We start from the raw sequence: 27483 nt of genomic DNA, 5'->3' as shown, positions 1-27483 counted from the left end.
CCCCAAAAGAAAAATCTTTTAATGACATAAACGGTTTTTCCTATTTATATTAACGTTCAGTAAACTATTATGGTTTAACTGAGGTAGGGGGAAGGTAAGAAAAAGGAGTCTACATACCGTGTTTCCTGAAAATAAGACCTAGCCGAACAATCAGCTCTAATGCGTCTTTTAGAGCAAAAATTAATATAAGACCCGGTCTTATTTTTCTATAAGACCAGGCATGTAATATAATATAATATAATAAATATAATATAATAAATATAATATAATAAATACCGGGTCTTATATTGATTTTTGCTCCAAAAGACGCATTAGAGCTGATTGTCCAGCTAGGTCTTATTTTCAGAGAAACAGGGTAAAAGACTTCCAATTTTAAGTCACAATAAAACCGTTTATAAATAAGGACAATAAGATCAATCCTTATACCTTTATATAAAATTATAAAATGCCATATCATGCATTAAAAGACACTTTTCTCATGACAATCTGAAAATTATAACAATTCTCACTTTCTTTCCATAAGTTTACCTAAAAATTTCCATTACTTTGAGGTTTTGAATACAATTATTTGGGGGGGAAATCTAGATTTTACCAAAATCAATATAATTTCCGATTTTTTAAATGAGGAAAATGTTTACAAATGTTTCGGTTACTTAAAAGAATACTGTATGTTAATGATCCAATTCCAAATTTCCAGTTCTGGTTAACATTTCTCTCCTTTTCTTGGATTTCTAAATTTTAATTCCTACTAACTAAAATTAAACATACCTTTAAAAAGTTTCATGGAGAAGGGCGTCAACTGTTCTTTGAAAGAAATAAAGGAAATAGGGAATCGCATTGGCAGAGGAAAGACGTAAGAATGGGAACGATGGGGTGGTACAGGAGACAGGATGGGATTGGCCTCTCTAGGGGCTTCTCATTAAAGAATCGTTAGAGATAATGTCAGATGTCATTGGGGGCGGTTACTGCTGAGGAGTTTCTACAAACCACAGGGAGACGTGCAGTAACACGGACTGAAAGTCAACCCTGAGCTCGCATAATCTGCACTAAACTGACACTTACACAGACACAACTGCCACCATCCAAGTGCTTACAGACCGGCTGGAAGAGACATGTGTGATGTCACGTTTTAGGTGCTCTGGGAGAAGTTACGTTCAAGCTACAATGAGGAAAAAGGAGGTCAGTCACAAATGTAAGGGGAGGAGGGGACAGGAAAGATTTCACCGAGGAAGTGGTACCCAATGCCTCCGTTGCCAGAAGAGAAACTGGGGCAACAAACTAAAACATTTTGCCTCTCTTTGTGGAGCTGGATAGCTGTTGAAAGAAGTGTTTAAGTAATATATTAAGGTTTAATAAACATAACTATTTCACAGTAGTCCTCCGAGCCATAACTTCCCGATGTGACAGGATCCAAAGTTGGGTGCCATCACATACCCCCTTAGTTACACAACAGTGCCTGGCTTTATCCCCAAAATGGTTATCTTAGGATTGCCTCCTTCCCATGTTTACAGAAGAAAAGTATTGTGGCGACTAAGTTTTACATTGATTGAGTGTTCCTCTCACTGTAGATTTATAAAGGCTAAGAAGCAATTTATTCAAACCAACACCCTCTGTACAGGAAATAACACATTTTGAAGTTAGTAACAAAACAACATTCCAAATCAGTTTGGTCACTATAGATGGCCATATAGAACATGCCACAAGGCTTAATCCTTCACATTCCAGGACATACAGTAACTCTGAAAGGACTTACACACAAAAGTCAAAAAGCCACACCCCATCCCACTAACAGGCTTTATTCTTCACAGTGGCTAAGTCAGTCTAAACGAATTATAAATATAGAGGGTTCACTGCACCCTAAAAATGATGCCCTAGAAAGCCAAATTAATTAAGAACCCAATAATAATAACAATAACAACCATTAATTAATGAAGCTCTACTACATGTGAGAAGCTAGGTGAGGTGCTTCACACACATTAACTTCATTTTAACCCAAACAAACCCATCATTTCTGTAAATGTTCAATGTTGCAGCTGTGGAAACTGACAAAGCCAGTAAATGAGCTGAGAAATACTGCACATCTGGATTCTTTTATATTTTAAAAGAATAAGCTGTTATATGGAGGTTTATGAGATAAAGTTCTCTAATTAAAATGCAATTATCATTTCAATATGCTTTTTTATTGAGTCTGAAACTCAGAACAAAAGCTAGAGACCTGTCAAATAGGATAATTAAACATAACTAACACAATTTATCTCAAATATTTCAAGAAGAAAGAATAAATCTGCTTTACTAAAGGTAAAAAAAAAAAAAATAAACAGGTAGGGAAAGACGTAATCACATTATGGCCAACAAAGCACAGAGATCCTTATGAGTATTTTATGACTAAACTCGATCATCTTCCATTACTATCTTACTATTAATTTAAAAGTCCAAGAACAACTATATAAAGGAAAATGACATTCCCCTGTTCAGTCAAAATTCTTAAAACATACTCTAACCTAAAATGTTTCCCAAAGATGGATGCTCAGTTTAAACACAGTGAAAACTCAATCAGCTGCAAAATCCTGTCAGCAGTTTCTAACATTATAGGGAAAAACCTGACAAAGTATCCATAAGTTACCAATTGCCATAACTATGGTTTAAAGTGAAACTTCCTTCTTCTTTTCCTTTATTCCTGCTCTATGTGGACAGACTATTTGGTCCCTGGCTTAGTTCAGTGGAGTTCAGGGTCACTGGAATAATCCCTTTTGAATGTTGTCTCTGGACCAACTTCACAATTTAAGTTATGCTCCTCTTCTTGTTAAGAATTTTAATAGACATTCAAATCATAATAAGGCTAGATGTAAATGCTAACTGTAAGATTTATCAGAATAAAGCAAAAAGGAAAAACAAACTAAGCTTTCTAGAAACCTAACACCAGGTACAGTATAATAAATAAAAACTGATAAAATTCTACTACCTTCACCGAGTCCAACTGCATATCAAGCAGGTAGTGAACAATGAATAAGACATAACATTAGGTTATGACCTTAAGGAAATCAGCAGTGTGGTGTGACTCAGCCTGCTCTAGGATCATCTGTCCTAAACTGTCCTAAAAGGAAAGTGTTGTTGCAAGTTCCAATATGGACAAATGGAGTTATTTCCAAACAACACAAGCTGATCATTTAATACATCAGGCTTCGGAATTAATGCTGTGATTATACTTGAAGGTGTAATATACTCATGTAGGATTTGAAATGAGAGAGGAAATAAGATGTAGAAAGTGCAAAGTGAGGAATTGAGTCATTTCTGCCACTTCATCAGTTTTTTTTTCACCCGCACTGCTAGTTACATAAATCCTATATGGAATGCAATATTTCACTTATGACAATTTTCTCTTTTAAGAGTTTCATAAACCTGTCAAACCATGAGCCACATGAACCATTTTTTGTTTTACAGATTCTCAGTTTTAAAAGTAAAAACTTTCATCACTCCAAACTAAATGCATTTTGATTGAAGATCACAGTACCAAATGATTATTTGATTATTACTTGTAAGTACCTGCCCTGGTTAATGTTTCAAAGTAATTAAAAAAAAATCATATCCCAGAAACTAAACTTAATGTCCTAATTTAATCTAAAGCAAACTCATGCAAAATTTCCTTTAAGATAGTTTTACCTTAAAATAATACAACCAAAATATTTCTCATTAGTTAATATTGCTAAAACACCAAAAATCTGAAATGCGATTTTGGGGAATTTATTTTTATAAATAGGTTTAGAAGGTTTAATCCCTACTGGATTTCCAATAACACAAATAAATCCCATTCAATATGAAAACAAAATTATTATAATCTGCCAACCCTTTTATTGCATCAAAAAAAGAGGGGAGGTAGGATTCTGGAGGCAAAGATGTCATGACAGAAGATGAAAATGAGCTAAAGAAAAGAAGGAGAAAAGAATCAAGTCTGGTTGCCTAAGGGATAGTAGCCTCAGAAAAGCAGACCGTGAAGCTTAAAGAAAATGATAAAGCCTTCAATTGCAGGTAGGCTTTCAGTTTTCCACAATGAGGAAGTGTATTTATTAGTCAGGGTTCAGAGACTGTAGAGAAATGGAACCAATAGGATATATATAGAGATACATAAGGGGAGGTTTATTATGGGAATTGGCAAACACAATTATGGAGGCTGAGAAGTCCCACGATATGCCATCTGCGAGCTGGAAAACCACAAAAGCCGGTGCTGTAATTCAGTACGAGTCAAAGCAAGGGAGCCAGTGGTGTGGCTCTCAGTCCGAGGCCACGGCGGGTGGAGGGGTACTGCTGTTGTTAAGTCCAAAGACGCAAAACTAGAAGCTCAAATGTCTGAGGGCAGGAGAAGATGGAGGTCCCGGCTCAAGGAGACAGGGAGCAAATTCGTGCTTCTTCTGCTTTTTTGTTCTATTTCCATCCTCAAGGATTGGATGACGTCCACCCACAGTGATAAGGGCAGATCTTCTTAGTCTGCTAGTAATTCAAATGCTAATCTCTTCTACAAACACCCTCACAGACTCACCAGGAAATAATGTTTTACCAGCCCTCTGGACAACCTGTAGCCCAGTCAAGTTGACACATAAAAGTAACCATCACAGGGAGCCCCCCTGAGTTTTTGAGAAAGGAAGTGATCTGAACAGACCTGTGATTACTAAAAGTTATCTTTGGAAGCAGATTAGATTGGGAACAGAGCCTAAAACAGAGTGGGACCAATTTGTAAAAACTTATCGGCATTAAGAGCGAACTTTCCAAACTAAAACTTCCCATATTTCCAAAATATGGGAAGAATGAACAAAACTGAAGTAGAACTAAAAACATTTCACAACTGAACCAATGGAGCACCATCGCTTTTCACAACTACAGCCTCCTAAGCAGGCTCCTAAGCAACGTCCACACGCAGCCCCGCCAATGCATCACCCCCACCACAGCCCAAGGCTTCGTTTTACAAAGTAAAGCAAATCACATCTCAAGGCCCTCCACCCTTTCTCCCTACATGCCAGCAAAACTGGCCTTTTCATTTCCTAGCAGTTCAACTTGTTTCCTGCCTCAGGATCCTTCCACACTGTTTCCTGTATCGGGAAACTGGCACCCTGGCTTTTTCTTTTACCAGGTAAACCCTAACAGGCCTTCAAATCTCAGTTTAATTGTCACTGTCCCTCTCCAATCTAACCTTGTGTCCCAACCCTTAAACTCTCTCTTGAAATACTTAGCACACACTGAGACATGGGTTTGTGTATATTTGCCTGATACCTATTTCCGCATCAGACCATTCCCAGAGAGCTAGGATTAAGACTATTTGTTACCTAGTGCCCAGCCCAGCATCTGGCACCTGGGAGGACCTCATCAAACACTTCCTTAATTAGTCATAAATAAGCCACAAAAGATCACTTCAAGTTCCCAATTGGGAAAATGATAAAGGGAACATAGGAACATCAGGTTTGCGTATAAAGTCAAATTGTATCTGGGGCATGCTGAATTTGAAGAAATAGTGGCATAGGTCTGAGATGTATATGTGGAGTCATCAAATATTTAATGATCACTGAGCCAGAAGAGTAAATATAACATTATTGGAAAAGGACGAGAAGCAAAATAAAGCAAGTAAAGGCAGATTCGAGAATACTTCTATTTAACTGGCTGGAAAAGAAACAAATAGACAAAATGTTGATATTCCTAATATGTACAGAGCTCATAAAATAGAAAATACCAACAACTCTAGAGAAAATGGGGCCAAAGAAATGGAGTTAACAGAAAAAGAAATGCAAATGCTTCTACCATATAAAAAGATATTCAGCCTAATGTGTACCTCAAGGTAAACATAGTATGTTATCTAAAAAAAATTCACTGTTGATTTTAATGGTTCTGAAATGTCTATAAAGAAGAAATTTTAAAAGCTAAAAAATATACAATCTCACTCATAATGAGAAATGAAAATTAACAGTACAATGAACTTCTACTTGGCAAAAAACCCCAAAGTTTGACATGTTCTGCTGATGAGGTTATAGACACCCTCGTACTTTGCTGATGGGAACACAAAGAGATAACATTCCTTTGAGGGTAAATGTGGCAATATCTAGTAAAACTGCATAGTCATTTACCCTTTGACCCTGCAATTCCACATCTAGGAATCTGTCCCAAATACACAATGGCAAAATATAAAAAGATATCTATATGCACAAGACTAGGCATTGCGTACTATTTACAAAAAAAAATTAGAAACAACCCAAATGCCCATCAATTGGGAACTGGTTAAATAAACTATGTAGCTATAAAAAAGAATGAGTAATTTACTACTAAGGAGTGATCTCCAGGATTTATCAAGTAAAAAGCAAGGTATGTTGTATGATATCATTTATTTAAGAAAGGAGGAATATGAATAAATAACATGCTTACCTTAAAAAAAATTCCAGAATGAAAGAATAAACTGAAATTTTTAAAACACGGTTACTTAGAAGGGGAAGGAAAGAAATGGATAGAGAAAACAGAGAAGTTAGACTCCTCTGACTAAACCTTGTTTTGTGGATTTGACTTTGAAATCATGAAACTATTATACATGATTATAAAAAAAATTACATTTTAGAACAGTATTAAATATCAAAAATAAAATAAATGAACTTGAATGTATATGCAGTTGGTAACATAATTCATTGTACAGAAAACAATTAGTAAGACTTGCTTAACCAGCATGGAGGGCAGCCTCTGAGAGGGGTCCAGTGATCCCCACCTCCTGGTATTTTCACACCTTAGGTAATTACCTTCTCTTAAGTAGGGACTAGATTTAGAGACTTGCTTCTAAGAATAGAACGCAGAACACCAATGTTCATAGCATCGTTAGTCACAATAGCCAAAACGGAGGAAAACAAATGTCCATCCATGGATGAATGGATACACCACAGTTGGTTGGTGTATCCATTCAATGGAACATTATTCAGCCTTAAAAAGGACTGAAATTCTGACATACTATAACATGGATGAACCTTGAAGACATTATGCTAAGTGAAATAAGCCAGTCACAAAAGGACAAATACTGTTATGATTCCACTTATGAAGCACCTAGAGTAATCAAATTCAGAGAAAGTATAACGGTGGTTGCCAGGGGCTGGGGGAAGAGGTGAATGGTGGGTTATTGCTTAATGGTATAGTTTTGGTTTGGAAAAATGAAAACAGTTCTGGAGATGGATGGTGGTGATGATTGCACACCAGTGTGAATGCACTTACTGCCAACGAACTACACATTTAAAAATGGTTACAATGGTGAATTTAATGTTATGTATATTTTACCACAACGTTTTTAAAGGAATGCAGCATATGTTGTGAGTTGTCACTCTAAGAATAGGTTATGAAAAGGCCACGGCTTCTGTCTTGGACACCCTTTCTCCTTTGCTCCAAACTAACAACCAGCTGCTGTGTTATTAGCTGCATATAATAATTAGTTATTATTATAGGCCCGATGGTCTCTGGCCAACAGCCTGAAAGGACCTGAGACCTGCCAATAATCACATGAGTGCTCGAAAGCACCCCAGAAGGATTCTTTCTGCCACCCTCCCACTGAGCCTTGGGGTGAATGTGGACTCAGCTGACACTTAGGATGCAACTTTATGAGACTCTGAGCCAGAGGCTCCTAGTTAGGCCACAAGCTACAGAAACTGACCCACAGCCACTGTGAGATAATAACGTTTGCTGTGTTAAACCACGAAGTTTTGGGGTGATTTTTTTTACATAGCAGTAGATAATTAAGAGTCTCGGGCTCTATCGACTAAGCTAGCTAAGCGCCACTCAGCAATACAGGAATAGGGGAATGTATCCTACATCTGAAAAAAGAACTGCAAATTCCATTGCTGGGTAAACAGATGCGTCCCGGACTTACAATGGTGCGACTGAACGATTTTTCAGTTTTACAATGGTGCAAAAGCAATACACACTCAGTGGAGCCATATTTCAAATTTTTAATTTCGATCTTTTCCTAGACTAGCGATATACAGCATGATACCCTCTCATAACGCTGGGCGGCGGCAGCGAGTGCCAGCTCCCTGGGAGAGGGCACATGCTCACGAGGGTAAACACCCGATACTCTGCAGTGTACTGTGTGTTGCCTGCCAGTGTTTACTTGGATATTGTATTCCGAGCACAGTTAAGGTAGGCTAGGTTAAGCTATGATGTTCGGTAGGTTAGGTGTATTAAATGCATTTTCAACTTGCTATGGGTTTATCAGGACGTAACCCATCGTGAGGAGAGAAGAATCTGTATACACAAGAGAAAACAGTGCACAGGTCCACCAAAGACATGTACAAGAGTGTTCATAGCAACTGGATTCATAATTGCCCCAAACTAGAAGTATCCCAAATATCCATCAACTGGAGAATGGATAAAAAATTGTGGTATTTCACACAATGGAATACTAGAAGGCAATGGGAAAAAAAAAAAAAAAACCCAAAGTACTATTGAATGCAACATGGGTAAATCTCACAGACATAACATTGAGCGAAAGAAAGCAGACAGAGACAAAACTTTAATGGTGGTATTGCTATTCTGTTGTGTGTAATAACAGGGTACTATAAATGAGTAATCATGCAATGTTCGAATTGTATTATTCCTAGTATCGAGAATCAGAATTCTCAGCTGAAAGATACAAATGAAAATTTAAAAAGAGTCAGTTAAAATCTTATAGTGCTGAAACCTGAATAAGATGTATCACTGTGAATTCACAAGGTTCTCTATCTGAAAATTTTTTTCCTATTCTGATGACTGAAAAGGCCTAGGAAACAGTGATCAATGAGAAGCCCTAGAGCTCAGGTTGTAGTCTTGAAATTCCATTCCCCAATAAAGGACTCAGGGCTCCTTAAAGAAATTGCTGATACCAGGTGAGGGGAGGAAATGTACGTGATGAGCCTGGAACGCTTTGTCATACTATTAGGTTGGTGCAAATGTAATTGCGGTTCAAAAGGTTAACAATTACTGCAAAAACCGCAATGACTTTTGCACCAACCTAGATAAAGACGCTATCAAAAACTAGTAATAGCATCATGGTAAAATAACTCAGTAATCAACCTGAAAAGGCTCCCACTAGCCAAAGATTAAATAATTTAAGCATCAATAAGGATAATGACCATAAATAATTATTTTGAAAGTCCAGTATGTTTAAATTTAAGAGTTCACAGTGGGTCCAGGGGAGAAGGGAAGACAGTATGTAATTGGTCACCACTGGAAATGGCTAATATAACCAATACGTTTTTTAAAATTGGTAAGCCAAGGGAAACTACCAAGGTTTCATCCAACCTTTCCCACTATACAATCACGCACAGCTTAATGACAGGGATACCGTCTGAGAAACGCATCGTTAGGTGATTTTGTTGCTGTGCGACCATCAGTGCGCTTAGATATATCTAGATGGTACCGCCCACTGCACCCCTAGGCTGTATGGTACAGCCTGTTGCTCCCAGGCTACCAGCCTGTAAAGCACGTTACTGTACAAAACATGACATTAAATCAAGAACAAGAGAAAATGACGCAACCAAGAGATGTGCTAAACATGAGATGTATGAAGCTGCTGCTGGCATAAGAGCATATTGTTTTACAGCACACTTTTTTCATAAGTAGAAAGAGTACACTCTAAAATAATGATAAAAAGTACAGTACAGTAAATCATAAACCAGCAACATAGTCATTTATTATCATTATCAAATATTACCATATTTTGCTGTGTATAATGTGCTCCCATGTATAATGCGCACCCACATTTTTGGCCCAAACTTTCAGGGAAAAAAGTCTTTCATTTTTTTATTCAAATTTTTATTTGTTTACATTTAGGTACTTGTTTTTGTACTATAAAGGAATTTTAGCATTTATTTTATAACATATTATGGTTCAAGAAATTTTATGTAACAAATCATTACAAAACACAAGAACAGATACAAGGTATAAGAAATGTTATGTACTGATAACAAATTTACAGTATCTATGCATCATAGAAGGCCAAGAACTCTTTGTCGTTGCAAGTTTATCATAAGTTCAACAAAACCAATGATAGCATTCAAGGGTATTATTTTGCATATGGATGTCGTTATTGATTTCTAGGGTTACACTTTTAACCCTTAAGCATAACTAAAAGAATTAAAAGCATTTATATAGATATGGAATTAGTACTACCCATGTATAATGCGCATTCTTCTTTTTCCCTCACAAATTTGGGCAAAAAAGTACACATTATTATACACGGCAAAATATGGTAGGTACTTACATAATCTTATGTGCTATACTTTTATACGACTGGCAGCACAGGCTTATTTACACCAGCATCACCACAAATACGTGAGTAATGCATTGTACTAGGATATTATGACAGCTACATCGTCACTAGGCGATAGGAAGTTTTCAGCTCCATTATAATCTTATAGGACCACTGTCGTTTGTACACATGGTCCCTCATTGACTGAAACACTGTTATGTGGCCCATGACTGTACAAACTGTACTACAGGGCAACAAATAGTACATGAGGAAGTTTCTCTTTATAGATATTCCATCCAATATATGAACAGTAAAGTTACAGTATTAAACTATCACTATCTTTCAAACCCTAATGATTTAATAGACCTAAAGCAGGTAGTCTATCACCTGTTTTTGTAAATAAAATTTTACTGGAACACAGCCATGCCAATTCATTTACATTTTGTCTATGGCTCCTTTCCCATTACAGACGGAGTTTAGTAGTTGCTGCAGAGGAGACCAGATGGCCCACAGAGCCTAAAATATCCACTACTTGCTCCCTTACAGAGAAAGTTTGCCAACCTCTCATCTAAATCATTGAGCACAAATGGCAACTAATCAGAAACAAGTAGACGTATGCACCACAGACACTTGCCAAGGGCATAGACTGGCCAAAAAAAGTCAAACCTGAATTTGAGCAAGTCTCTAGATCCAATTACCAATTAACAAGAAATACAAAGGATAAATGAGTATGTTTAATCACATCACAGATATGTAATCAGAAGCATCCACATCTACAGGATAAAGACCCAATTTGTACAAAAAAAATTTAAGGACAAAAAGGGGAGGTGGGGGTGGAGGAGAAACCTTAAGAGAAAAATCAACCAATTGCAATGGGGGGAGGGCTTATGCAGATCCTGATTCAATCCAGTCAACTGCTTTAAAAATGTATGAGAGAATTGGAATTACCACCGTCTGGACATTTGATTATATTGGAATTGTTATTTTTTCATAAGGGTGATATGGTATTGTGGTTATATTTCTCTAAAAGAAGATCTTATACTTTAAGAATACACACTGAAGTACAAATAAATTTTAAGTCTAAGATTTGCTTTAAAAAATACAGAGGAGTGGGAGAAGTCAGTGGGAGACAGACAATTCGGCCATGACTCGATAATTACTGAATCCGAGTGATGAATACAAGCGGGTTCATTACACAAGTCTATCCACTTTTGTGTATGTGTTAAATTTTCTATAATAGAAACTAAAAATAAGGCAAAAGATTTCGTCTCCGGACATAAAAAAATCTGAAGTAAAAAGAATAGGTTAGAAAGTATGCTAGAGAGCCCCAAAAAAGGCAACCTGATAGTGACCAGGTGTGCAGTCTCCCAAAAAAACGATAAGAAGCCAACCTTGAAAAGAACTAGTTTAGAGATCGAGTAAATGATTACTGAGTAGATCCAAACTTAGTTATGTGACCTTTTCCAACTGCACCAAGCAGCCAGAACTAGGAAGTAAGAATGTAGATGGAAAATTAACAGGTTTGAGATTCGGTAAAACAGGTTCCTCAGGATGTTAAAGGCAAGAGAATGTAATATGCTGAGGGTTTGGGTGAGTAAAAAGCTAATGAGGCTAGGAAATAACTAACTTGCTTAGAAAAAACAAGATAATGCCAAGAAACTACAAGTCATAACAAAGACAAAGAACCAATTTGAAAAGTATGATATGATACAGGGTTATGACCATGACAGGAAACTTTCCAAGACCTCAGAAATGGAAGTGCTCCAGGTGAAGACGAGGTCTAAGCCAAGAAGTAATGGGTGTGAATAATACACGAGCTTTTAGGCTCCTATCCTGGTGAACTAATGCTGGTTTACTAATTGATTCCCCCTACCCGCCAAAGAATCCCACCCTTCTCCCAAGCTCGTTTCAGAAGGTAGGTATCTCTATGTTTTAAAAAGGGTCCCATGATTAGAACCACTGGTCTAAGATGTACTGATCCTGGAAAATTACTAAGGTGAAAATGATGGATGCTAGACAAGTCAAGGAAGCAGGATTAGAGCCACTAACACAATAAAAGAGACAGAAAGGGAAAATCTTAGTCAAATGAAAAAAAAATTCTAGAGGTCAATAGTAGAGAAGGATAAGAATGTGGAGAGGAATAAGACATCAACTTCAAAAGAAAATAGCTCATTAAAAATTATTCTGTGAAACTAATTTTAAAAATGTTCTGATAGTGAGAACCTTATTCTAACTCCACAATTCAAAGAAAATAGTCTAAAAATATCTCTATCAGATAAGTTAGGAAGAAAAGGTATCCTCAAAAAAACAAAAATCTATCAATTTGTTCATTATCGTCATAACTGTTAGTATGAAGGCACCGAAAAATACCTTATAAATTGTTTTAGTTTAATTCACTCGTTTCATAGATGAGAAAACCAAGTTCCATTAAGGCTAACCAACTTGTACTCAAGAACACAATGCAATTAGTGATTAGAACTAGAGCTGAAATGCACACCATTCTTCACTCAACCTCCCTGCATTGTATCCTCATCTAACACCATGGTTTCCATTTGGTAACTTGCTTCCTAACAATGCCAAATGTCATGTATTTTCATTCATCAATAGCAGTCATTTAGTAAATATCTGTTGACTGACAACTCAAAATGAGCCTACTTCAATAATTTTATTTTAAAGGTCTCCAATTTCGGCAACTCGTTCTGTTCAATTTTACTCCTCCTCCCCCCCCCCCAAAAAAGTGTTCTGAGTAAATCCCAAAGATGTTCAAAAACAAGTTGGCTAACTAGCATCTATGATTCCAAAAAAATGTTAGAATATGAAAAGGCACACATAGTTGCATGCTATAAAAGGAAGAGCTGGCATTATACACCTCTTTTATCATCTCCATAAATGTGTGCATAATATACAATTGCTAGGAAGGAAGATGTTCTTGACCCACTGTATTCAAATACCTAAATAGACAAGAAAAGACAGTAACAGGATAAACTACCTCAGCCTTACAATCAGGGATTACAAAGTACACACACATAAAGTTCATAATATTACATATTATTATAATATTACATATTATACTGTACCCAGAATATAATATGGAAAGAATGTTTTGAAGCCTCCAAAAACCTGATGTTACTGCTATTTTTAGATGTGATTTCTTTAAATTAGCAAAAAGTGTAGGTATTATTCATAGGTTAAAAAAAAAAAAGCATAAAAAAGGGGAAGGCAATCCAAAAACTGTTTTACAAGTTTCTATTATTGTTTTTTTTTTAAGTACATATCCTTACCACTTAGAAAGTGTTGATGAGGCACAGAGTTTGTCGACAAGACACCAAATTTGGAAAGGATCCATCTAGAAGACTTTTCAATCTGGAGCTTGTACTTTATAGGCACACAAGTGGGCACACTCGTGCAAAGCAGTAGTGATTCACCATGTACAAAGCAGAATATGGAATGGTAAAGTCTGGAAGACAAAAAAAGAGAGAAAAGAAATATGGTTGGTTATTAGCAACACCCATGTTTAAAACGAAAGTTGTATCATTTTAGCAGTTTTCATATAACATGTATCATTACTGAAATTCATTTTTATAATTGAGAATTTGGCCAAGAAGAACTTACTTATGAAAAAAAAAAATCTCAACTATATAGGGAAAGAATCTATTTGGAGAGAGAAAACAAGAAAAGGAGAATTAGTCTTTTAAAGGTTCTAATTTAAATATTTTTTCACCACCCACAACACCTTTCTCAAGTATATGATGTATTTACCTACCATCTAAACATAATTACCTGTTTCATGATGACACAAGGCCATCATCATAAGAGCGTTTACATAGTACTTAAGGATATCTATACATTATGGGATTGGCGTAATGACCCCTGCCTTTCAAGAGTTACCCTAAGAAATAAGCAGCCTCCATTGCTGGTGGTAGTGGCACTATCTATAAAATTAAGAATGCATTTCTCCTATGTTTCCACAATCCTCCTTCTGGGACATTTTTCTACAGATATACAGTAATTGCAAAAAATAAAGTATACAGCAAGACTATTGTAGGATTATTAGAAAAACTGAAACACTGAAACCCCAAAAGGATTGGTAAAAATACCTATGATACATCCATAAGAAGAAATATTGTGCAGCTGTAAAAATGAGTAAAGAAGCACTCTGGTCTTCTATGAAAAGATCACCAGAAAATATTAAATAAGCAAAGTACAGAATGATATATATACATAGTATGTTAATATTTGTAAAGAGCACTGTTAAGATAATAAGAAATTGGTAAAAATGGCTACCTATAAAGGACAGTAAGGAAACAAAGATGGGAGTTCCGACTTCTCACTGTGTCATTTTGACTTCCGAAACATGTAAATGTTCAAACAAAATTAAATTTAGGACAATTCTCCCAAGTAAGCTTCACTTTTACTTTTTCATCCCTTTTTCTTTTTTTTTTTTTTTTTTTTTTTTTTTTTTTTTTTTTTATAAGATTTTATTGGGGAAGGGGAACAGGACTTTATTGGGGAACAGTGTGTACTTCCAGGCCTGTTTTCCAAGTCAAGTTGTTGTCCTTTCAATCTTAGTTTTGGAGGGTGCCGTTCAGCTTCAAGTTGTTATCCTTTCAGTCTTAGTTGTGGAGGGCGCAGCTCAGCTCCAGGTCCAGTTGCCTTTACTAGTTGCAGGGGGCACAGCCCACCATCCCTTGCGGGAGTTGAACCGGCAACCTTGTGGTTGAGAGGACGCACTCCAACCAACTGAGCCATCCGGGCGTTCAATCATGTGGGAATCGAACCGGCAGCCTTCGGAGTTAGGAGCATGGAGCTCTAACCACCTGAGCCACCAGGCCGGCCCCTTTCATCCCTTTTTCATAAAAAACATGGGCTGTTATATGATCGATATAACAAGGCTACTTTCCTGGAAAAATCAAATGCAAATTAACTTTCTTGTCCTTCAGAAAAAACCCTTCTCCTTCCTACTGGTAACATTACAACAAATGTTCAGTACCTGCTATGCCTACTTTGTATCAGAACCATACAAGTATGTATCAGTGAACAAAACTAAAAAATTCCCCCCTACAGTGACCTTAAGACTCAATTGTTACCAATTTACGCATTATTAGTGAAGATACAGTAAAAAAAGGCATAAATATACATTGCTAAAGGAAATGTATATTTGACAACCATCCTGAAAAGAAACAGTCAATATGTAACAAGAATCTTTAAAATATTCATAGCTATTGACCCGGTAATTACCCGGTAATTACACTTCTGTGAACTCAAAATACAGACAGAATTTTACAAATGTTTTTACATTATCTATAAAGAAAAATTTTAAGAAGTCTAAATGTCCATAATAGGGAAATAGTTAACTAAATTAGTATTTACTCAGCAGATGGAATATTATGCTACAGTTAGCCGAAGTAATTTCTAGTTAAACATGGTATATTACCCACAAATATTTATTCCCACTCCCTCCCCACTCCTCTGAACTAATTGTAAATTTGAAAATTAAATAAAACATAAGAACACAAAAGCAAAGAGAACAAAACGGGCATTCTTTGGTGGTATAAAATTAAATACGATTTTAAAAAATAACATGGGGAAATGCTGTTAAACAAACAAAAAAAGGCAGGACTCAAAATCATAATTTCAACCATATTTTAAAAATTACATTAAAACATGGAGGAAAAAAACTACTAAATATTATTTCTAAATCATGATTTCAAGTAAGGGATTTTTTTCTTTTATGCTTTTCTCTATTTTCCCAATATAGAAATATCTTCAAAGGGGATTTATCACTGTTATAGTAAGAAAAATAAAATCACTTTAAAAACATTTTATATATTTATGTATACACATATACACACACACAGATATATCTACCTATCTATATATATCTTTATGTAGAGATATATCTATATGTAGATATACCTGTATGTACACATACATAGACATATATAGATATATACATATCTACGAATATAATATATATATATAACATATATTACATAAATAGACAGGTAGATATACCCACTAGGATAGCTATAATAAAAAGGACAGACGGTAAGTGGTGACAAGTATATGACTGGAACCCTCACACACTGCTGGGTTAATATATAAATTAATTATATGTTAATATATAATTTGCTCCAAATTAATATAAGACCTAGTATTATATAAAATGGTACAGCCATTTTGGAAAACAGTCTGGCAGGCAGTTCCTCAAAAGTTAAACATGACCCAGCAATTCCACTCCCAGGTATATACCAAGAGAAATGAAAAAATAGATCCATGCAAAAATATGTATACAAATGTTCATAACACTATCTGCAATAGCCAAAAGGCAGAAACAACATAAATATCATCAAACAAGGAACAGATAAAGTGTGGTATATCCATCCAGTGGAATACTCTTCCCTAAAAAGGAATGAAGTACTACTGATACATGCTACAACACAGATGAATCTGAACATTATGCTAAATGAAAGAAGCCAGTCACAAAATGCCACATATTAACATATTACATGCTTCCATTGATATAAAATGCCCAGAATAGACAAATTTATAGAGAGAAACTAGATTAGTGGTTGATTAGTACCAGCAGAGAGGAGATGGGGAGTGACATCTCCCCATCTAATGGGTACAGGGTTTTTGGGGATGATGAAAATGTTCTAAAATCAATTGTGGTGATGGCTGCACAATTCTGTGACAATACAAAAACCTCAAATTGAAATTGGTGATTTGCACAGTGTGTGACTTTAAGCTCAATAAAGCTACTATATTAAAACACACATGTATATTTACATATATGTGTGTGTGTGTGTGTGTATATATGTGTGTATATAGTCTATAAGTTCTTCACCACTAACCAATTTTTCACATATTATTCTTTATCAGCTTGCAACACGACATAGTGGGAAAAGCACTGGATTCAAGATAAAACCAGACTCTTGCCAAACCTGAAACCACGGACAAGCCACAACTTCAATTTCCCTTTTGGGGGAGGAGAAAACTTCTCTGGTATACCATAGCATTTTTCTCCCAACAATTAAGATGCATGCCTACCATGAATGAATTTTATTTGTTCCAAAATCTGTTTATGCCAGTTACGTTTATAATAATCACATAATTTAGTACATATTGTATCAAAAATGAGCGTGAAAAGTCTTTGTCTTTGCCAATTAAGCTGTCCGATTTGAAAAAGGTAAGTCACTTAAAATATCCTAAAGAGGCAGCCTCACTACACATCAGCAGATTGATGATCTGTAAGTATTTATATACTTATCAGTTATAAAATATTTAAGGTGTGTATCTTTCTTGTGAATCCTCAAACAAATTTTCCGTTTAACCAACCCAACTACTGGTTGACCACACAAGCAATATTGTATAAGAGAGAGCTACTACTCTATATACAAGTCATGTGTAGAAAAGGCTAACATAAATAAACTGCCATTACTATTATTCTCTCTCACACTGTAAAGAACGATGGGTGACCCTACCGAAGTCCTCTTAAAGGCGGAAACTTTTCTACCCTGCAGGTTCGCAGGCCCACCACACTCCCTCACTCTGTCTACAGACATCTCTGTCTCTTACACTGAAAGAGGACACCCAATACAAACTCTTCAAATTCAATTTGAGGCTGCTGAAGTTCCTCTCCCTGTGCTTGTAAGGCTCTCCAAATCCTCTTTTCAAAGTTAAACCTGTACATTCAAATGACCATTACGAAAAGAAAATCTTACTTACATTCATGCGCCATAGGTTCCTCTTCATTTCTTCTTATCACACATTTGTCTTTCTTACCATGTATCTACTTTCTCACCTATAAATTTATCCTCAATCACCAGTCATCTGCATTCTGACCCTAACCACTGTAATGACTTCAAAAGAATTCTAAGTGGTCATTCTCACTGGTCTCTCACCGCCCCTCTCTCACCACTCCACCGCACGTCAGAGACTGCTGCCAAATGCCCCTTCCTAATGCACAAGTCTGTCTTGGTAATTCACTGGTACTCCCAATGCCTACAGAATAAAGCCCAGAAATTCATCAGCCCCGGAGGCAAGGTCCTAATGGAAGAGAATAAACTGCTATCCCATCTCCCTAATGTTCTCTAACTATAGTCAGGCTGAACTCTACTCTGTGCAAGCCCATCTCATTTAACCCTACACCAGACCTTTCTTCCATCTGGAATGCCCTCCCTTCCTTTCTATGCATTGAAAAGTCCTCTACAATCATGTTTTTGTTTTTTTTAATTTAACTGTGTTTTTCCAGGACCCACTAGCTCCAAGTTATATACCGTGTTTCCCCAAAAATAAAAGCTAGCTGGACAATCAGCTCTAATGCGTCTTTTGGAGCAAAAATTAATATAAGACCTGGTATTATATTATACCCGGTATTATATTATATGTTATATTATATTACATTATATTATATTATACCTGGTATTATATTATATTATATTATACTCAGTTTTATATGATAGTAAAAGAAGACAGGGTCTTATATTAATTTTTGCTCCAAAAGACGTATTAGAGCTGATGGTCCAGCTAGGTCTTATTTTTGGCGTAACACGGTATCACTCAACAAGTGTCACTATTGTTCATTTGACACAAGTGCTCAATATACATTTTTTAAATTGACATATAAAACAAAACAAAATGTCTTTTCCAGCCATGCTATATACTCTTTGTTGTAAAAGTAACAGTTTAAGGTTTGACACCTCTGGAAGTTAAGATGATGAAAATTTTTAATAATCAATAGTTTTCAATTTAGGGGAATCTCACACAGATTCATAATGTAAGAACAGCAACCCACTATTTCATGATTTAGTCAAGAACAACTTGGTTTGTAATCATTTCATACATATATGTATGCCAAGTCATTATGCTGTACACCTTAAACTTATACAGTGCTATGTGTCACTGTATCCCAATAAAATGCAAAGGAAAAAAAAAAGAACTTGATTCACTACTATTTACCAAAAATAGGGAGGGCAAGCCTTCCCAAAATTGAGTAGTTTTATCATTTACTTTTATTAAAAATTGTGGTAAAATACACATAACATATAGTTTACCATCTTAACCCTTTTGAAGTGTGCAGTTCAGTGGCATTAAGTACATTCACGTTGTTGTACAAACATCACCACTATCCATCTCCAGAATCCTTCATTTTGCAAAACTGACACTCTGCATTCATTAACCAATGACTCTCCATTTCTGTCCTACCCCCAGCCCCTGGCAACAAGCATTCTACTTTCTGTTTCTATGAGTTTGACTACTCTAGGTATCTCACATAAATGGTATTTGTCGTTTTGTGACTGGTTTATTTCACTCCACATGAAGCCCCTCGAGGTTCATTCATGTTATCATTTACTTTTTCAACAAGAACTTCAAAACCACACCAAGGACATGGTTTAAACACACTCGACATTATGTGACACTACTCTGCAGATTTGGATGATTCAAATTACAGAAAGAAAGGGAAAAGGAGAATAATATGTACTCGGTAATCCGGTATGATACCAGGTATTCTGCCAGCTGCATTTCACACACAATTAAGTCCACACAACTCTAAGGAGGTAGATTATTATTACTCCCAGTTGGTAAATGAGAAAAAGGAAGTTCAGAGGACCACTCAGTATTAGGTGGGCCTCCCATGTCACTTTACTATTTCCATTTTGTTTTCATCATAGAACTTATCACTATCTGACATACATACATACATTTATTTCCTTATAAATGCATACATTTATTTATTTCCTTATATGCAAATGATATGTAGACCAAAAAAGGTTGAGAGTCATTACACTAGTGGAAGGGTCACATTTATACAACAAAGTTGTAGCTACAAAACAACATAGCTTAGAATCCAAAAAATCTCTCGCTTTCCTGAGATGCTTATCCATAGGTACATTTGTTAGGTACTCGAAGATTGGAAGACTTTATTACAGCCAAAGATATTAGAAAAAAAAGTTTCAGAGCAGGGATGGGAGGTGGGAGGCAATGGAGGGCAGGAGTAAAGATTCTTGAACTGAAAAGTTCAAGAATCCAAGAAGGCTGGTCACCAATGAACCCAAAAATACAATCACATCCTCACCTTCTCTGAATTTTGATTTTAATCAAACTTCACCTGAGGAAGTTTGATTAAAAGTGTTCTACTAAGAATGACTTTTAAAATGGGAAAGAAGATACAAGGTTGTGATATACTTACACCTTAAATACATTCCCACTATAATATTAGTGATATCCACAGTGATATGATTTCCTTCTTCTGCCTCATAATGAAAGTAAATATTCCCACCATCCCGTATTGCTCCATTCTCCCCTTAAAATTAGTTAAAACTTTTATTACATATCAAAAAATTAAGAACGGAATACCTAACTTCTAACCCTTCTAACCTGCATAAACCATACTTTTTTATAATTTAAATTATAAAAAAAACTCCACAATTAGAATTTAAAATGTTATGAAATCATATTTTTAAGGGCTCTCACTAAATAAATCCGCACTTGTAACAAAAGTCTACATTTCCCATTGACTTACTGTTTACTGTTTTCACAAAATAATTTCTTTTGATCACAGTATGAAAAATGTTACTCACAAAAGGAGTACTGTGTTCACAAAATAATTTTATCTTGACTGATGTAACAAGAAGTCAGTGGTTTCCTTTTTGTAGTAAACATTGGGCCCTGGGAAACATTCCCGTTAAACGTCTTTTACATTTTTTTAAAATACACAATTGGTTCAGCTTCCTAATAATCATCATTTACTAGAAATATGAAAGATAAAAATCTATGAAGATACACAATAAGACTACGCAAGCCAAAAGGAGAAAAAAATTACAAAGGCTCCCTTGAAGAGAATGGGGTATAGAAAACTACAAGTCCTAGCTAATACAATAATACGAGAAAAGGAAATAAAAAGTATACAGATTGAGAAGGAAGAAATAAAACTGTCTTTGTTTGTAAATGACAGAATTGTCAAAGTAGAAAATCCAAAAAAATAGACTTTCCCTCCTTCTCTCCCTTCCTCCTTCTCTCTCTCCTCTTCCCTAGAAAGTAATAAGAAATTGTAGCAAAGTTAAAGGATACAAAGTTAATATAAAAGTCAATAGCTTTCCTACACACCAGCCATGAACAAGTGGCACTTGACGTTAAAAACACAATACCATTTACATTAGCACCCTCCCCAAAATGAACTTAGATATAACATGAACAAAGTATTTACAAGATCTATATGAGAAAAATTACAAAACTTTGGTGAACAAAATCAAAGAAGAACTAAAACAAATGGAGAGATAGTTTGTGTTCGTGCACAGAAAGACACAATATTGGTGAGATGTTAGTTCTTCCCAATTTAATCTATACATTCCATGCAATTCCAATCACAATCCCAGTAAGTAATTTTGTGGATAATAATAAACTGACTCTAAAATTTACGCAGAGGCAAAAAATACCCCACAAAATAGCCAACAGAATATTGAAAGAGAAGAACAAAGTTGGAAGATTGATACTACCCAACTTCAAGACTTATAAATCTATATGAATCAAGAAAATATGGGGCCGGCCCGGTGGCTCAGGCGGTTAGAGCTTCGTGCTCCTGACTCCGAAGGCTGCCGGTTCGATTCCCACATGGGCCAGTGGGCTCTCAACCACAAGGTTGCCGGTTCAATTCCTCGAGTCCCGCAAGGGATGGTGGGCTCTGCCCTCTGCAACTAAGATTGAACATAGCACCTTGAGCTGAGCTGCCTCCCGGATGGCTCAGTTGGTTGGAGCGCGGGCTCTCACCCACAAGGTTGCCAGTTCAATTCCTCGAGTCCCGCAAGGGATGGTGGGCTGCGCCCCCTGCAACTAGCAACGGCAGCTGGACCTGGAGCTGAGCTGCGCCCTCCACAACTAAGATTGAAAGGACAACAACTTGACTTGGAAAAAATCCTGGAACTACACACTGTTCCCCAATAAAGTCCTGTTCCCATTCCCCAATAAAAAATCTTTAAAAAAAAAAAAAAAAAGAAAGAAATGTTTAAAAAAAAAAGAAAAAAAAGAAAATATGGTATTGGGGAAAGAAGAGACAAATAGATCAATGGAACAGAATAGAGAACCCAGAAATAGACCCACATAAATAGAGCCAACTGATTTGACAAAAGAACAATGGGGGGAAAAATGGAACAAAGATAGTCTTTTTAGCAAATGGGGCTGGAACAACTGGACATTCACATGCAAAAAAAAAAAAATAGACCTAGACCTTGCACCATCACAAAAGTTAACTCAAAATTAATTACAGACCTGAATGTAAAATATAAAACCATATATATAACTCCTAGAAGACAACATAGAAAACCTAGATGACCTAGGCTATGGTGATGTCTTTTTAGATACAATGCCAAAGACACAATCCATTAAAGAAGCAACTGATAAGCTGGACTTCATTAAAATGAAAAACTTCTGCTCTGTGAAAGACAATGTCAAGAGAACAAGATGATAATCCACAGACTAGGAGATAAAGGATTGTTATTCAAAATATACACTGCAATCTTAAAACTGAACAATAAGAAAACAGCAACCCAATTAAACAATGGGCCCAAGACTTTAACAGATACGTAACCAACAAAAGATACACAGGTGGCAAATAAGCACATTAAAAGATGCTCCACATCGTATGTCATCAGGAAAATGCAAATTAAAACAAGATGCCACTACACATCTATTGGAATGTCCAAACTCCAGAACACTGAAAACATCAAATGCTGGGGAAGGTATGAAGCCACAGGACCTCAGTCATGCTGGTGGGAATGCAGTACAGTACCACCAATCTGAGAGACAGTTCGGCAGTTTCTTACAAATCATACTTTTACCATATGACTCAGCCATTGCGCTCCTCGGTATTTGCACGGAGAAGTTGAAAACCTGTCCACACAAAAACCTTCACAAAGATGTTTTAGGCAGCTTTATTCATAATTCCCAAATTTGGCAGCACCCAAGATGTTCTTCGCAGATGAATGGGAAAACTGTGGTCCATCCGGACAGCGGAATAGTATTCAGCACTAAAAAGAAATGAGCTATCAAGCCAGAAAAAGAACTCTTAAATACCTAATGCTAAGTGAGAGAAATCTGAAAAAGCTACATACTGTATAATTCCAACTATACGATATTCTAGAAAAGGTGAAGATGGAGACAGTAAAAAGATCCAGGGGTGCCAAGGGTTGGGGGTACTAAACAGGTGGTGCACAGAGGATTTTAGGAAAGTGAAAATACACTCTGCATAATACCATAATAATGTACACGTCATTATACATTTATCCAAACCCACAGAATGTCTACCACCAAAAGTGAACCATAGTGTAAACTCTGGGTGATCATGATATGACAATGTGGGGTGATCCATTGTAACAAATGTTCCACTCTGGTGGGGGATGGTGATAATGGGGGAGGCTGTGCCTAAGTGGGAGCAGGGGGAATGTGGGAAACCTCTGTATTTTTCCTCTCAATTTTGATGTAAATTGAAAACTGCTCATAAAACATTAAGTGTTTACAAAACAATCTACTAAAAATAAATTTAAAAAAAAAATGTTTAATTAAAAACTCTCTTGCCTCATCCAATCTGCCTCTCCAATTGCTTCCACGTATCTTACACATCAGGTTTTCACCTTCGGTTGCCATTAAAACAAAAAGGCAAAAGTGTTTGGAAATTAAAAATGATGTATGTATTACTGTTATCAAAGACAATGCCACAATTTCAACTTATCATAAACCAGTCTTCTCAATAAACTTTACTTTTGAAAATAACTAAAGTTTTATTTGCTTTATCAAATATTTTGGATTTGGTTCCCAGATGTAGAAAATAATTTTACACAAAAACAAAAATGAGACTTACAGAAATCTTTGCAAAGACTGGTTTTATATGGTCTGTGATGTAAGTCAATTTACAACACAATAAAAAAATTTAAAGTATTTGTTTACAGGTGTTTTTCCAGTGAGAGGTCCATAATTTTCATCAAATTCTCCAAGCAGATAAGACTGAGTGAGAAGTTCTTAGGTATAAGTTAAACCTAGACATTCACCCACTACTAATCGCTGAGCTTTCTACCATTTACCAGGAAACCTTCCTTGACCTCCATTCTGTGTGTCTGCGGCCCCTTTCCAGGGACATAGAAAGAAAATAATTTATTGTCATCCAAGTATTTAGGAAGTACTAGGGAACATCATCAAAGTTCAGTATTAGATGAAAGAAGACAAGTAGAAGTCAATTAAATGACCCCAATAATCATTTTTTTAAAAAAAGGGATACATTAAAATGTGGTTGATGGGATCTTGGAAATAACTGGATAAGGGGACATTTGGTCCTGTCCAAAACACCCATGGAGACACGGGGTCCAGGCTGACCCCCTACCTAAGCCCATGGTAGGGTACCAAGGCGAGAAACGTTACTATAGGCAACACAGCCACAACACAATTATTGGATGAATAAAACATGACAGTATTGTTTATGTATTAATCCTGTAAACCAAAAGTATAAATAACTAGTAGGGGCTATCTGAACCCAGGGACATTTTCTAAGTGTGGACATTTTTTTCTTTTTTTTTTTTTTTTTTTAAAGATTTTATTGGGGAAGGGGAACAGGACTTTCTTGGGGAACAGTGTGTACTTCCAGGACTTCTTTCCAAGTCAAGTTGTTGTCCTTTCAATCTTAGTTGTGGAGGGTGCCGTTCAGCTTCAAGTTGTTGTTCTTTCCATCTTAGTTGTGGAGGGCGCAGCTCAGCTCCAGGTCCAGTTGCCGTTGCTAGTTGCAGGGGGCACAGCCCACCATCCCTTGCGGGAGTCGAACCGGCAACCTTGTGGTTGAGAGCCCATGCTCCAACCAACTGAGCCATCCGGGAGCTCAGCGGCAGCTCAGCTCAAGGCGCCGTGTTCAATCTTAGTTGCAGGGGACGGAGCCCACCATCCCTTTTGGAACTTGAGGAATTGAACTGGCAACCTTGTGGTTGAGAGCCCACTGGCCCATGTGGGAATCGAACCGGCAGCCTTTGGAGTTAGGAGCACGAAGCCCCAACTGCCTGAGCCACCGGGCCGGCCCTAAGTGTGGACATTTTTGACAGGACCAAATATCAACGACCATTTGGCATGGATCAAATAGGCTCGTGGACATTTTGGACAGGACTACATTTTAAGGCCCTTTGGGCATGGACATCCATGAATCCATTGTTTCAGATAGGACCAAAGATCCTATAAGAAACAATTGAGCTACATGTGCCAAGACATTAAAACGTACCTAACCTCTAACCCAATCGAGGGGTATTTACCAAAAAAATAATCCAAAAGCAGGTAAAAAATTATGTATGCAGAAAGATGCTTAACTTCAGTATGTTTGGTTAGGAGCCCAGGCTCCATAGCCATCCTGCTAGGATTCACTTACAAGCTATACAACAATTGGTAAGTTTCTTAATCTCTCTGTTTCCACAGTTATAAAAAAAAAAAAAAAAAGTACAAAAAATGGACAATAAAAGTACCTACTTCAAGAGGGTTTCATGAAGATTAAATGAATTAATATGTTAAAACACTCAGCACACAGTATGCCTTCTGCAAAGGTGTGTCACTTATTTAAAAACACTAAGCACCAATTATGTGTCAGGCACTGTCCTACATAGGCAGTTGGGTTATATCAATGAACAAAACAAATGAAGAATCTTGCCCTCTTGTAGCTTACAAGAGAGACAACTGTCTCACGCTTACAAGCGGGAGACAATAAACAGTGGTAGGACAATTAAGTTCACGAACTTGTTGCGACGATCTTGCTAACCATTTTTGATATCAGAGGGATTATTCATTACGAATTTGTACCAAATGGACAGTTAACCAGGTTTACTATTTGGAAGTACTGAAAAGGCTGCGTGAAAAAGTTAGACAACCTGAACTTTTCCCCAACAATTCATGGCTCTTGCATCACAACAATGCACCAGCTCACACAGCACTGTCTGTGAGGGAGATTTTAGCCAGTAAACAAATAACTGTATTGAAACACCCTCCCTACTCACCTGATCTGGCCCCCATTGACTTCTTTTCTTTACCCAAAGATAAAGGAAATATTGAAAGGAAGACATTTTGATGACATTCAGGACATCAAGAGTAATATGACGACAGCTCTGATGGCCATTCCAGAAAAAGTTCCAAATTTGTTGTAAAGACTGGACTAGGCACTGGCATCAGTGCATAGCTTCCCAAGGGAAGTGCTTCGAAGGTGACTGTAGTGATATTCAGCAATGAGGTATGTAGCACTTTTTCTAGGATGAGTTCATAAACTTAATTGTCAGACCTCATATGTACTAAGTAAACGATGGAGTATGAAAAGGTGAGAGAAGCTATGGGGAAAAAACTAAAAAAGGGAAAGAATCATGGAATGGCAACTGCCGGGGTGGTAGGGGTTGCAATTTTTAAATACTAGTTGGAATACAGCTCATTGAAAAGGTGACACTGAAGCAAAGATTTAAAGAGTCAGCTGGGTGAATTATCAAGAGTAAGCGTGTTCCAACCATGGTGAAGACCAAACACAGTGGCCCTCAGGGGGAAACATGCCTGGCACATTAGAGCCAGAACAAGGGCAATCAGAGCAGATGGGCAAGGGAAAGGCAGGGAAAAAAGGATCGGGGCGGTTATAAGGGACCAACTCCCGTAGGGCCAGTAGACAAACGTGCTTTAAGTGAGCTGGGAGTCACTGCAGGGTTTGCAGAAGGCTATCCTTTCAAACATTTGAAAGGATCACTTTAGCTACTATGCTGAGAACAGAGTACAGGGGACCCCTCAGTGGGCTATTTGTGACTCAAGTGTTAGCAAAACCCTCGTCTTTCAGCACAAGAAATTGCTCTTGGATTCAGTAAACCTTCTAGCTCTGTTCCCCAGGAAACCATACAGGCAAAATGTTAGCTGTGTTACTAGGCAACATTGCTTATGGTAAAAATGACCCATTGATAAATTGCTCGGGAATGAAAGGAGCTACCAATACCTGGAGAGCGGCCAAAACATTGGGCTTCTTTTAGTGTGATGACTCCAGTAACTGGACATTGTGCCTTGTAGGGACCCTGGGAGCTATGCTCATGGGTTGTCATACAAGGTAAAGGCTCTGTGGAACATGGGGCCTCTAAACCAGATTAGCTACATACCTACTTATGGGAGCCTCATTACTCACACCGAAGCTTCACCCGGAAGGAGAGGAGAAGCACCGAGAATAGTTCTGGCTCTTGTCTTTATGGATAGCTACAAGGACCCCTATCAAA

General features: G+C 36.9%; 1 protein-coding gene across 2 annotated transcripts in view; it reads right to left on the bottom strand.

The window, feature by feature from the left end:
* Positions 1-27483, bottom strand: part of FRYL (FRY like transcription coactivator) — a 240389-nt gene that overhangs the window by 192824 nt on the left and 20082 nt on the right. For both annotated transcript variants that reach the window (XM_033105538.1, XM_033105539.1), the window contains exon 2: positions 13516-13691. The gene's annotated coding sequence lies outside the window, so the exon portion shown is untranslated. The remainder of the gene's footprint in view (positions 1-13515; positions 13692-27483) is intronic.

The sequence above is a fragment of the Rhinolophus ferrumequinum genome, chromosome 5 (assembly GCF_004115265.2).
Source record: "Rhinolophus ferrumequinum isolate MPI-CBG mRhiFer1 chromosome 5, mRhiFer1_v1.p, whole genome shotgun sequence".
NCBI lineage: Eukaryota > Metazoa > Chordata > Mammalia > Chiroptera > Rhinolophidae > Rhinolophus > Rhinolophus ferrumequinum.
Note: the sequence above shows the minus strand (reverse complement) of the source record. Positions and strands in the feature narration are given on the sequence as shown.